The 12288-nt window shown below is 36.3% G+C and overlaps 1 long non-coding RNA gene across 3 annotated transcripts in view; it reads left to right on the top strand.

Annotated features, from left to right (window-relative positions):
• Positions 1–12288, top strand: part of LOC130456132 (uncharacterized) — a 256997-nt gene that overhangs the window by 87460 nt on the left and 157249 nt on the right. The window lies entirely within an intron of this gene.

The raw sequence follows: 12288 nt of genomic DNA, 5'->3' as shown, positions 1-12288 counted from the left end.
TATTTGAGCTTTTTTGTAAATGAAATGCATTTGTCTTTTCCCCCAAGTTGATAGGCGTTATTTATTTTCCTTAAGTCTTTTTCACTTTCTTTTTATTTTTTTAACCCTTACCTTCTGCCTTATAATCAATACTGTGTGTATTGGTTCCAAGACAGAAAGCAGTAAGGACTAGGCAATGGGGGTCCAGTGACTTGCCCAAGGTCACAGAGCAAAGAAGTGTCTGAGGCCACATTTGAACCTAGGACCTCCAATCTCTAGGCCTGGCTCTCAATCCACTGAGCCACCCAGCTGCCCCCTTCACTTTCTGTTTAAATAGATTCCATTTATCCAAATATTTACCAAAATATCCCCTTAACAATAGAACACTGACTTTTTGAATGGTTCATTTCATCCAGTTTTTTTTTTAGACTTAGGGATTATGTGAGTTTAAAGCTTTCAGTACCATAGGATCCCATTGGATATTTTCCATTATTTAGTTCTCATGCTTTACTCCTTTTTCTTTTCCTTTTTCTCTAAAGAAAAATCAGTTTATATATGTTAGCAAAAATAACTTCTCCTTGATTGGTCATTATATGAGTTAGTTCTCAAGTTACAAGAGTCATGTTCTTTCCCTCTACTCCCCCTATCCCCTCCAGTAGCACAATTCCACTGGGTATTACATGTGTCCTTGATCAAAACCTATTTCCATGCTGTTGTTTGCACTAGGATGTTCATTTAGAGTCTATATCCCCAACCATTTCCCCTCATCTCATGTGATCAAGCAGTTGTTTTTCTTTGGTGTTTTTACTCCCACTTTTTCCCCTCTGAATGTGGATAGTTGTTTTTCTCATAGATTCCTCCAAGTTTTCCAGATCACTGCATTGCCACTAATGGAGAAGTCCATTATGTTTGATTGTGCCACACTGTATCAGTCTCTGTGTACAGTGTTTTCCTGGTTCTGCTCCTCTCGCTCTGCATCACTTCCTTGCAGTCCTTCCAGTTCACATGGAGTTCCAACAGTTCATCATTCTTTTGAGCACAATAATATTCCTTCACCAACTGATACCACAATTTGTTCATTCCCCAACTGAAGGGCAGCCCCTCCTTCTACAATTTTTTTGCCACCACAAAGAGTGTAGCTATGAATATTCTTGTACAAGTCCCTGAAGGATTTCTTAACCCATTGTATCTTTCTTAAAGAAGAGCCCCTGAGTGATGCTCCTGGATATGGGTGTGTTGGTAAATGATTTTCAAATTGTTCTCTATGGGAAAAATCCTTATGTAGTCTATGATTCTAAGTTTAATACATATTATTAACATATATCTATAATTTCCTCATGTCTAATCAGTCAAAACAATAAATCAATCCCTCATTTATAGAATTTGTCTGTCTCTAAAGTATAAATGCTCAGTCAGCTTAGTGAGAGGAGCAGCTCAGCCTGTTTCAGCTGCTTATATAGCACATACCTACTTCTGGGTAAGAGGTTAAGAACAAAGGTATTATATAATAAAATGCTACTCAGCGGAAGGGCTGAGTTAAATAACTTTGTCAAATCAGAAAATTGTGTGGGATGGATGACAAACACTGCTACTTAAACAATAGGGTTCAAGGGTTGGCCTCTAAAGCCTCTTTATAGAATAGGATAGTATGGTGTGGTTTAATACAATCTGCTTTTCACTGAGCATTGACCTAATAAAGGCTTCATATAGCTTAATTTTGACTAGTCTAGCCATCTTTGGTAGAACGTTCTTATATTACAACCATTGGCAGGCCAGTTTTTATAACAACTGACATGATCAAGGATTCTGAGAAAAAACTTCATATTTCCTCCCTATAATTAAACATTGTTTTCCTTCTCACAATACAGTGGTAGAGAAAGCTCCTTCCAATTATGTTAAGTGATTATTAGGATTCTTTTATGTTTCCCATTCTGGAGGTGTTAGCAGTCCTAGGGTACCACAGAATGCTTTTTTCTGAGATATTTGAGTATTACTACAAGTAATCAGTGTAACAAGTCATTTTGCAGTAATAATTCCTTTAAAATACTTATGAATTAATATCTCCCTGACTCTATTTCTGATGAATGGTTTAAATTTTATTACTTTGAATAACCTTTTTAAGGGTTCGAGATAAGATCTTTTCAATCTTTTTATTCTTTTCCTAGTTTGAATAAAATTAATGTACTTGAGGAAATTAAAATGTGATTAATATTTTGAGAATTCTGATTATTTGTTCAATTGAATCATAAGGACATTTACTATGCCTCTACATACATACATATATGTTTATAAATGTGTATTATATATATAAATAAATGTATTTATATATGTGCATGTATATATACAGGTCAGTTAGAAGTATTTTTTTGTGATTTTACTGAATTTGTGATCAAAATAGCTTAAGATTTGCTCCAAAAGGAATAGTACATATATTAGAATTAATTAAGCCATAGGGCTAATGAGGACCATTTGTAGTCAATGGGATCTTGGCAGCTAAGGACAGGGTAAAGAATAGTGGGTCTGGTTTCTTTAAGGCCAGACAGAATCTTGGTGAGGGGGCCTATTGGAATTCTGGGTAGCCAGAGTCAATTGGTTTCCCCAACTGCAGACATGCATGGCAGGGGGTTTCCGGGAGGTGTCTCCCCCTCCCCCCCCCCCCCCCCCGGAGAAGTCTGGTGTTTCTGTTCCCTGTGGCAGATGAAGTAGGAGAACAGGTTAGAGTTTCTGGAATAAGTTTGTGGGGGAAATCAACAGAAAAAAGGAGTGAGACTGTTTTTCCTCTGTGTGGCTGGGAGGGCCAAGCCATTTTGAGGTCATCTTAGGCTGAGAAGCCCAGCTGGGCCCCGAAAGACTGGAAGTTGCCAGAGAGAGAGAGAGTTAATAACTGAATTGCTTTAAAGCTGAAATAGATCTAAGGAGATAGTAAACTTACTTATATAAGAATAAGAGAGTCCGTTTTTCCCCCTCTGTGAGACTGCAGAATGAGCAGGGCCCAATTGAATGTCCTGACTGAAAGAGTAGTTGTTAATGGTTCCTTGTTAGCCTGGAAGATTTCCATTGGAGTGTTCCTGGGACATGTACTTGATTGCTTGCTGTTTAATGTTTTTATAAAAGACATAGATAAGGAATAGATGGCAGGTTCATCATTTTGTAAGACTGATAACATACAACTAGGAGGGATAGCTAACATCCTCTATGTTTCTGATTTTGAAATATCTTGATAAGACTGCAAAATTAGGGTGAGTTTACTTCCAGAGGAGAAATATGAAGTCTTACATTTTTTGCTTAAAAATCAAATTTATACATACAAGATAGAGGAAGATATGATGAAACAGCAATTTGTCTGGAAAGATCCTTGGCTTTTATTGTACTACATGGTTAGTAGGGAGTCAGCAGTGTGAAGTGACAGCCAAAAAAGGTAATACAACATTGGACTTCATTAAGAAGGGTGTCACTTTCAGGAATTGAGGAAGTGACAATAATTCCATACTTCTCTGAGGTCAAAGACATCTAGGACATCATATTCAGTTCTGCACACTACCTACCATTAAAAAATGGCATTGATTAGTTACAAAGTTCTTAGAGAAGAGGTATAAAGATGTTGAAGGACCTTGAGTTTGTGACTTATGAAGCTTGGTCCAAAGAACTGAAGGTTGAAGGAACCTGGAAAAGGTAAGACTCACATGAGAAATGAGATTTATTTTCAAGCTTTTGAAGTAATGTAATATGGAAGCAAAATTGTACTTATTTTTGGCCTCAGAAGGAATGGCAAAGACCTATGGATGGAAGTTGTAAAGAGTTATACTTAGGCTTAAAGTCAAGCAAGAATTATGCCCAATTAGGGCTGTATGAAACTAAGTGGGCTGCCTTGAAAATGATAAGCTTTCTGTTTTTGGTAGTATTATGGTGGTAATTGTTTCCTAGTATTGAGTGAAGGAGATGGCCACTTGGATCCCTTTTTACTTTAAGAATTCTGTGACTTTTTGAAAATCATCAACATTTTTTTCTTAATAGACTAGTTATTTCAAAAGCATGCTATTATTTTTGTTATTTTCATTCATCTAACAAGCTCATTTAAAAAGGAATATAGATCAAAGGAAAAAAAGTAGTATTACCATCTAAAAGGTTTAGTTTGACTTGTCAAGAAATGTCTTTATAATTTTTAAGTTGATTTTTTTAAAAAAAGGAGCCTATTGGAAAGGAAGAAGGAAATGTTTTTGAATCATTTCCTCAGTGTATTGTATATATTATTCCTCTTACTTTTAGCTGGTGATCTAATCACTACATAATTCATACATTTAGGTATTATCTTTTTAGGTTACTTCTACTTGCTGTAATTTTGTATTTTTGCAAATAACTCATCCTTTCAAACTCCATTAAGGAAAAGTAAGTGGAACACAATTACCTAGACTAGAATTTGGTCAGACCACTAAGGTTAATGCACTCTTCCTTTGGGAAGAAATCTGTAATCTATTTAATGACTACAAGCGATCAGAACATTTCATCTTGGATATTTGTCTAAAAGAGTGACCACATTCATAGTAGAGTACTTGAGCACCATTCTGGATGCCCTGACCCATTATCAACTGTTACAAGGGAATCACTTTAAAAGACTGATATATATTAATTTAAGGTCGCCAAGGAATCAGCTATGTAATTCCTAAATGAAAAACTCAAGTCAGCCGTCAGCCTTTTTTGGAGTTTAATTACAATAGGAGCAAGAAAGGAATTAGAGATATATATAGAGAGAGAAAGGGGAGAGAAGGGAATAGGGCTTAAATACCCCTTCTGTTTAGGCTGGGCCAAAAGGCCCAAGCCCTTAGATAGCTGGGCAAAGAAAAGAGATCAGTCCCTTTCACTCACGTGTCCAAAATGGAGAAACAGTCTCAGAGGCCCCCACCTTCAGCTTCCTTCAGAGCAAGCTTCCTCAGAGCCCAGGAACCACCGACCAAAAAACTCAATCCTCTCCCCGAGTCTCCAGACCCTCCTATCTTTAAGGACACCATCCAAGTTGCCTCCCCTCAGTCCTCACATCTACCAATCACTCTTCATCAATTTCCCTGTCAATGGAGGCTCTCGCTTAACCCAGGACCGCCCAGACGTTTCTGGCTTTTGCACATGTCTGTTGAAGGTCATATTTTTCAAATGATTAAATCTTTACTCCTTTGTTCCAGCCCTTTCTAAATCCTGTTAACTTGAGTATGGTAGAGATTGGAATAATTAAATTTTGATCTAGGCTGCAGCCCTTACTCAATCTTATTAGGACTGAATAGGGTGGAGTATCTCCATTGTATCAATTCTAAAATCAATCAAGACTCAAAGAAATTCCTGTTCTATGCTCAAGCATAGGTCAAAGTCCTTTCCATTGTTCAGCAAAGGGTTTCTGTCCTAAAGTAATCTTAAGAAGGGAAGAGAAGGAACCTCCCATGCCAATGGAGTTCCCATTCCAATAGACTATCAGTAAGAAATTTTCCAAGTATGAAATATCCCAATGGTGAAATTTTCAACAATTATAAGTCTAAGGAAATTTGAGGTTTACACAACCCAGAGGGAAAAGCATGTCTCCATGGTCTTTGATACCAATTCTAATTTTCTTTTGTTCTGAGTCTCTTTAAGCTATTGTTTATTTTAAAAACTGTATTTATTTAATTTAATCAATGGATTAAAATAGGTGTCTATCTTACTTGGTAAAATATAGGCTAAGTTAACCAGTTAACATACTTCAATATACATTTACCCCAGATCAGTCAATTAATTTATTATCAGGATGTATCCAGGATTCCTTTACTTTAATGATCCAATACTGAAGTTTTTATTGTATTTGACCATAGTTTTGTTTGTTCTCTTCATTGATTTTATTTACATTGTTGCATACATAGTGTATTTGATATTTTTAGCTATTCCTTCTTCATTTTGCATCACTTCATACTGAGTTTTCTCCATGTTAAAAAAGAGAAACTTTTAATTTTGATAGTACTGCCTTAACTTGACTTCAGTTTTGTTTTTTTCTTCTCATCAACTTTACGGAAATTGATGTCATCAGTGTTCTCTTGACTCTTCTTCCTATTTTCTACATCACTTTAAGTGAATTTTCCCATAATCCTCTAAATTATTTACTTTTCCATTCATTATGATATATATATTAACTATTTTTTTGTTCAAACTTTCAACAATCATAGAAAATTTTAATGGATTGGTTCAATTGGGAGTGGATCCATAAATGAACATCTCTGCAAGGCAAGAGTTCTTAACAGTCTTCATGTAGTGGACACATTGGGCAGTATAGAGTCATGTACCCCTCCTTAGAATCATATATTTTTAAATGCATGAAATATTGCACATAATTTTACATTAGAAAGCAAAGATTAGTTTATAACTAATAATACTGACTCAGAGATGTTAAAATGAGTGATGCATTGTGGTAGAAAATGTTGAACTAAAAGTCTAAAGAATTGGTTTCTAGTCACAGTTTTGGCTCTAATTCAGTACGAATTTTAACTCGCTTAATTCACAAATATGACATATCATACAGCCATTTTATAAAGAGCAAAAGTCCTAAAAATAATGCAGTGATAGGACTTGTAGCTTAAAACTTCAGGAAATCCGGCTCTATAGAATTCTTCATTCATGTTATTGTAAGCCTTCTTTCATACGCATCTGGCCCTCTTATGATTGTCTGAGTGTTATCACACTATACATTTCCTTGGATAATGGTTAGATTGCTTTCATTGTGTTGTATTTTTCCTGTAATTCAAACAGTCCTGGGTTAGAAGCCCCAAGACTTTGACTCTGGCATTAAAGAACTGGGTGAACTTAGGAATCACTTTTTCTTTCTGGGCTCCTCAATTGTAAGTCGAGGGGAGTTGGTTTTGGTGATTTCTAAGGTCCCTCCTTTTAGTTCCATTGTTTTAAAGTTCCACACCACACAAATATCTCCACCTTTCTTAAAATCTCAAATGTCTTCTAAAGAAGCATTGCTAATTTTGAGCAACCTATGCAAGCATATATCCCTGTCTAGGAGGGCTTATAATAGGTAGCTCCCTGTTTGATCCACTGTGTTTACTCTTCTCACCGCAGAATGGCATTGAGAAAATGCATACTCAGAAATAGTATTATTTGGATAGAAGCACCCTGAAATCAGGCAGTTAGATTATTGCATCCGATCCTTCTACAAACAGAGCACTGTTCGGTACAGTGAACAAATGTCAAGTAACAAGAGGAAATTCGCCTTTTGTTTTTGTTTTTTGAACTCACAATTCATTTGAGGAAGAAGGACAGAAGGGAGACCAATTCCTGTGGAAATGTGTGAATTACTACTGTGTTATTAAACATCAGTATGCACAAAGTAAAGTTAATGCCTGAAAGGATTATTTGTTCAAAGTTGAAAAACATTTTGCTATTTAACAGTATGAATTTTTGAGTAAAATAATTTGTCCTTATTTGTTAGAAAGCAGGAGGAAGGATAGGAAAACATATTTTCTCTTTTCTCTTAAAATGGTTTCGATCTATAGAGTAAGTGACCCCCACTTTCTCCTGCAATATTTCATCGTCATTTTTAATGATTTGGTAGAACAAGATCCCCATGATTTTCGTAGATCTATGCAGTCGCTTAAAACAAACTTTGGAAATATAAACAGTAGTAAGGAATGCCCCAGGCATTCCACCATTCAAGAGTGTATTTCTCTTAAATAAATATTCCTAAGTAAACTGGAAGGTTTCTTCAGGCTTAGGTAAAATGAAAATGCAAATTCTTGCAAGAAAGAACTTTTAACACCGAGAAGAAGAAAATGTAGTGTGAATTCTTTATCCCTTACAGTACCCAAAGAGATTTCCTTATTCCTGAATACACAGTGGCCTACTGGAAGCTATTCACAAAGGAATAAGGAAATGAAATTAATATTGACTTTATTGAAATATACAACTCTGAAGATGAAACTTCCTGTTTTCAACATAAGATAGTCATTTCTTAGGTAAGATAGCACTATATTAAGATAGGAATATGTACTAAAATGATTCCACTTGTGAATGACAGTCATTACTTTTAGATGATTTTAGTATTGTTGTACATTTTTTATCTCATTGAATCTCTAACCTAGATTAGATAGATGCAAGATTTGCTCTTTCATCACTCCCCTTAGAGAACCCAGTTGGCTTTATAAACTCACTGGGGATTTCAACCAATGGATTCAACTCTTTAGGTTGTTTCTCAAATTTCAACTAGCAGTTCACAACGTTTATTCTTCTGGTAAGCCAAAATAATTTTTTTAGAGATCATAAATAACTTGATTTATAATTTAATATAAAAGGAAACAAAGGGATCATTACTTGTCTGGAAATTTAAGTTCAAATATGTGTTCTGTCAAATCATAACTGTTTTTCCCTCCAAGATTAAAAATTAATTTTTAGAGCCAGTTTTTGCCCTTAGACTTAATTTGTAGGGGAAATATGCACCAGGTAACATCATAGAAGGAGTACTCTAAATTCTGATTTGGCATCAACTGATATTTTTTATAGCAAATGAAAAGGCAGGACAAAAAGAAAAGAGAATCCTTGAACCTGGGCAGTCTATGAGTATGGAAGCTATGCTTGCTAGCAGCCAGTTTATAAGTTATTTTAAACCCGTACCTTTTTTCTTAGAAACATAACTGTGTATTGGTTCCAAGGAAGAAGACCAGTAATGGCTCAGCAATGGGGGTGAAGTGACTTACCCAAGGTCACACAACTGTGAAATGTCTGAGTCCAGATTTGAACCTAGGACCTCCTATCTCTAGGCCTGACTCTTAATCCACTGAGCTACCCAGCTGCCCCTTAGTTTTTTTTTTTTATTAAAGAGAGGATGTAAAGCTTCAGTATTATCCATTTAAATTGTTTGCCAAAATGTAGTTATAGTTGATCTGAAAGTATTTTATAACTTTTGATTATAAGCTATCAAGGCAACTCTAGCTTAGTAGAAAAGGTACAATACTCACATTCAACAGATATGCTATTTTCTGTATGATCTAGAGATCATACAGAACAACCTCTGTAGGCTTCAGTTTCATTATTGAAAACATGGTAAAGTAATAAAGATGCTACTCATCTCCAAGGATGTGATAATTAGATAAAATCTCATTTATAAGATGCTTTAGAAATATAAAAATATGTTATATGTAAATATATATTATATATGAATAAATAGAAATATTTTAAAAATATAAAACATCTAAATATAAGTCCATATAGTACATATATTGATATAGTCATTCATCATTATAAATCTTTAATTCAGGAAGGGCTTAATACTTCACATTATGCTAATAATATCACTTGATATTATACTGAGCAGAACCTGAGTCTCTACATTGTCTTCATAGACCTGACAAAAGCGTTTGACACAGTGAACAGGGACGCATTGTGAGTGATCCTCAGCAAGCTCGGTTGCCCAGCAAAATTTGTCAAACTGATCCAACTCTTTCATGTCGACATGACAGGGGAAATCCTATCTGGTGGAGAGACTTCCAGTTGCTTCAACATCTCCAATGGCATGAAACAAGGCTGTGTCCTCGCTCCAGTATTATTCAACCTATTTTTTGCCCAAGTATTACGACATGCTGTGATGGATCTAGACCTGGGCGTCTACATCAAATACCGACTGGATGACTCACTATTTGACCTTCGCCGCCTGACTGCAAAAACAAAGACAACAGAGAGACTCATCCTGGAAGCTCTCTTTGCAAATGACTGTGTTCTCATGGCCCATCAAGAAAATCATCTCCAAACCATTGTGGACAGGTTCTCCACCGCAACAAAACTGTTTGGCCTGACTATCAGCCTCAGCAAAACGGAGGTGCTGTTCCAACCTGCACCAGGGAGGCCAACGAACCAGCCGTGCATTACAATCTACGGCTCGCAGCTTTCTAACGTCAACACTTTCCAGTACCTGGGCAGCACCAGGACCCAACGACGGGTCCCTCGACCACGAGATCAATGCCAGGATCCAAAAGGCCAGCCAGGCACTCGGGCAGCTGCGCTCCAAAGTCCCCCAACACTGCGGTGTAAACACTGCGACGAAGCTCAAAGTGTACAACGCAGTGGTCCTCAGCTCGCTCCTGTATGGTGTGAGACATGGACACTGTACCGGAAGCACATGAAACAGCTGGAGCAATTCCACCAACGCTCTCTCCGGTCAATCATGAGGATCCGATGGCAGGACCGAATCACCAACCAGGAAGTCCTCGACAGAGCCAACTCCACCAGCATCGAAGTCATGGTCCTCAAAACCCAGCTACAATGGTCTGGACACGTCATCCGCATGGACCCACAGCGAATACCAAGACAGGTATTCTACGGTGAGCTGTCAGCTGGACTCAGGAAACAAGGCCGACCAAAGAAAAGATTCAAGGATCAGCTAAAGTCCAACTTGAAGTGGGCTGGCATTACACCAAAGCAACTAGAACTTGCTGCCTCTGACAGAAGCAGCTGGCGAACCCACATTAACCATGCTGCCACCACCTTTGAAGATGAGCGACGTCGACGTCTTGCCGCTGCGTGTGAATGCCGACACCAGGCCACAACCGCACCTCCCGTAACAACTGGCGTCCCATGCCCCATGTGCCACAAACTCTGTGCCTTAGCCTTTGGACTCCAAAGCCACATGAGGGTACACCGTAGATGAAACTGCACAAAATGCACAAAGACAATCGTCATTCTCGATCACCGAGAGACTACTATATTATACTATTAATAATATGATACAGTGCTAAGAACTCCTCAAATACAAATCCAAAACTAACCAGAAATAGGGTCAAGCAATAGTAATACAAGAATCTAAAAACTGCATGAAAAGTTCAACCACAAAAAGTCTAGGTTTCAGACTTTTAGAACCAGAGGGATGAGTGAAGATAGAAAAAAAAATCAGCCATAACCTTTGGAAATAAACTTTAAAAATGAAAACTCCCACTAATATTATAACCATAATTACAAAACTTTTCAAGTGAATGAAAAAATATTCCATGTTGTCAGAAAGAAAGGCTCGAAGTATTAAGGAGCCACAGCCAGATTTACAAAAGACCTGCCACTATGTGAAGGAGGGAAGAGCTTGTATTATGCTATTCAGAAAGTCAAAAGATAAAGTTTAGTTTTCTATTCACTATGTCATTACTGCCTCATGAAAAGAAGGAATGAAATGGAAGACTGTCTGAAAGAACAGAAGATAAAATGCACTGGCTGAAAAGTTGAATGGATGGCTTTTCTAAAGTCTTACTTTATATAATTTTGTGATACTCCCAGTGCATGATGCAAAGGCTCTGTTACCATATTTGGGGAAGCCAGTGGTTTAACCTTTTAAAATGTAGGTAATTTACTGTTTTAGAAATTTACCATAAGCATGTTTTATTTTTGAGGTCCTTATGATGTCATTAACAGAAAATATTCCTTGAGTTGGTGGGTGGTATTCATCACATGCTCCAGAGATGCTTACAACTCTTTTACTATTCAGTGATTCCATTTTAAATTTTGTTGGGAGATGATGTATTGAAAAAGATGAAAGTGTACTTTTTCTTTCTTTCTTTTGTTCTCTACTTGTTCTAAATGGTAATTTGTGAAGAAAGGAGCTGAGCTAGAGAGTTGTTTTTTCCAAAGCAGGTCAAGGATAGCTCGTAACATAGAAATGCATATCTTTCTAGCTGAGGTGCCCTATTAATCCTTTTTAGAGTACACGTGACAATAATATATATATATATATATATATATTCTCTTTTTATTCTATTTCATGTGTTTCTTTGATGGTAGCACCATATGGTTTTTGTTCAAAAGACCTGATTAAATAATACATTATTCAGAAAGGTGGTATATAGAATAGATGAACAAAGCTAGTATTTCTTTATCTAAAACTCAAAAAAACTATATATATATATGCATGTATCAATGAAATGCCTCACTCTTTATCTTTAAATTATATGCATTTCTTAATATTTCTTTTTATATTTCTATCTCTTAATATTTTTATAAAAGTCACACTTATAAGCTTCCATGCAGTGTAACAAAATAGAAAAGCAAAAGTGCTATATGCATTCTTACAATTATGTTGAGTAAATTGAGATTTAAAATGCTCAATAACATGAATAGGTCACTTACATTGATGTGATTGGGAATTAATTATAGTATTTACTGGTTTCTGAGATACTAGATGCATTTGTTTAGATATAAACTGAACTGAGTTGAAAGTGTGTTTTGAATACACAGTTCTTACTAATATTTATTTATGAGGCAACTTGAGGAAATGCATTAGACATGTGAATATGTTTCAATGAAAACATACTACAATAGGCC

Source organism: Monodelphis domestica, chromosome X (assembly GCF_027887165.1).
Source record: "Monodelphis domestica isolate mMonDom1 chromosome X, mMonDom1.pri, whole genome shotgun sequence".
NCBI lineage: Eukaryota > Metazoa > Chordata > Mammalia > Didelphimorphia > Didelphidae > Monodelphis > Monodelphis domestica.
The sequence above is the reverse complement of the archived record's forward strand: the minus strand, read 5'-3'. Positions and strand labels throughout refer to the sequence as shown.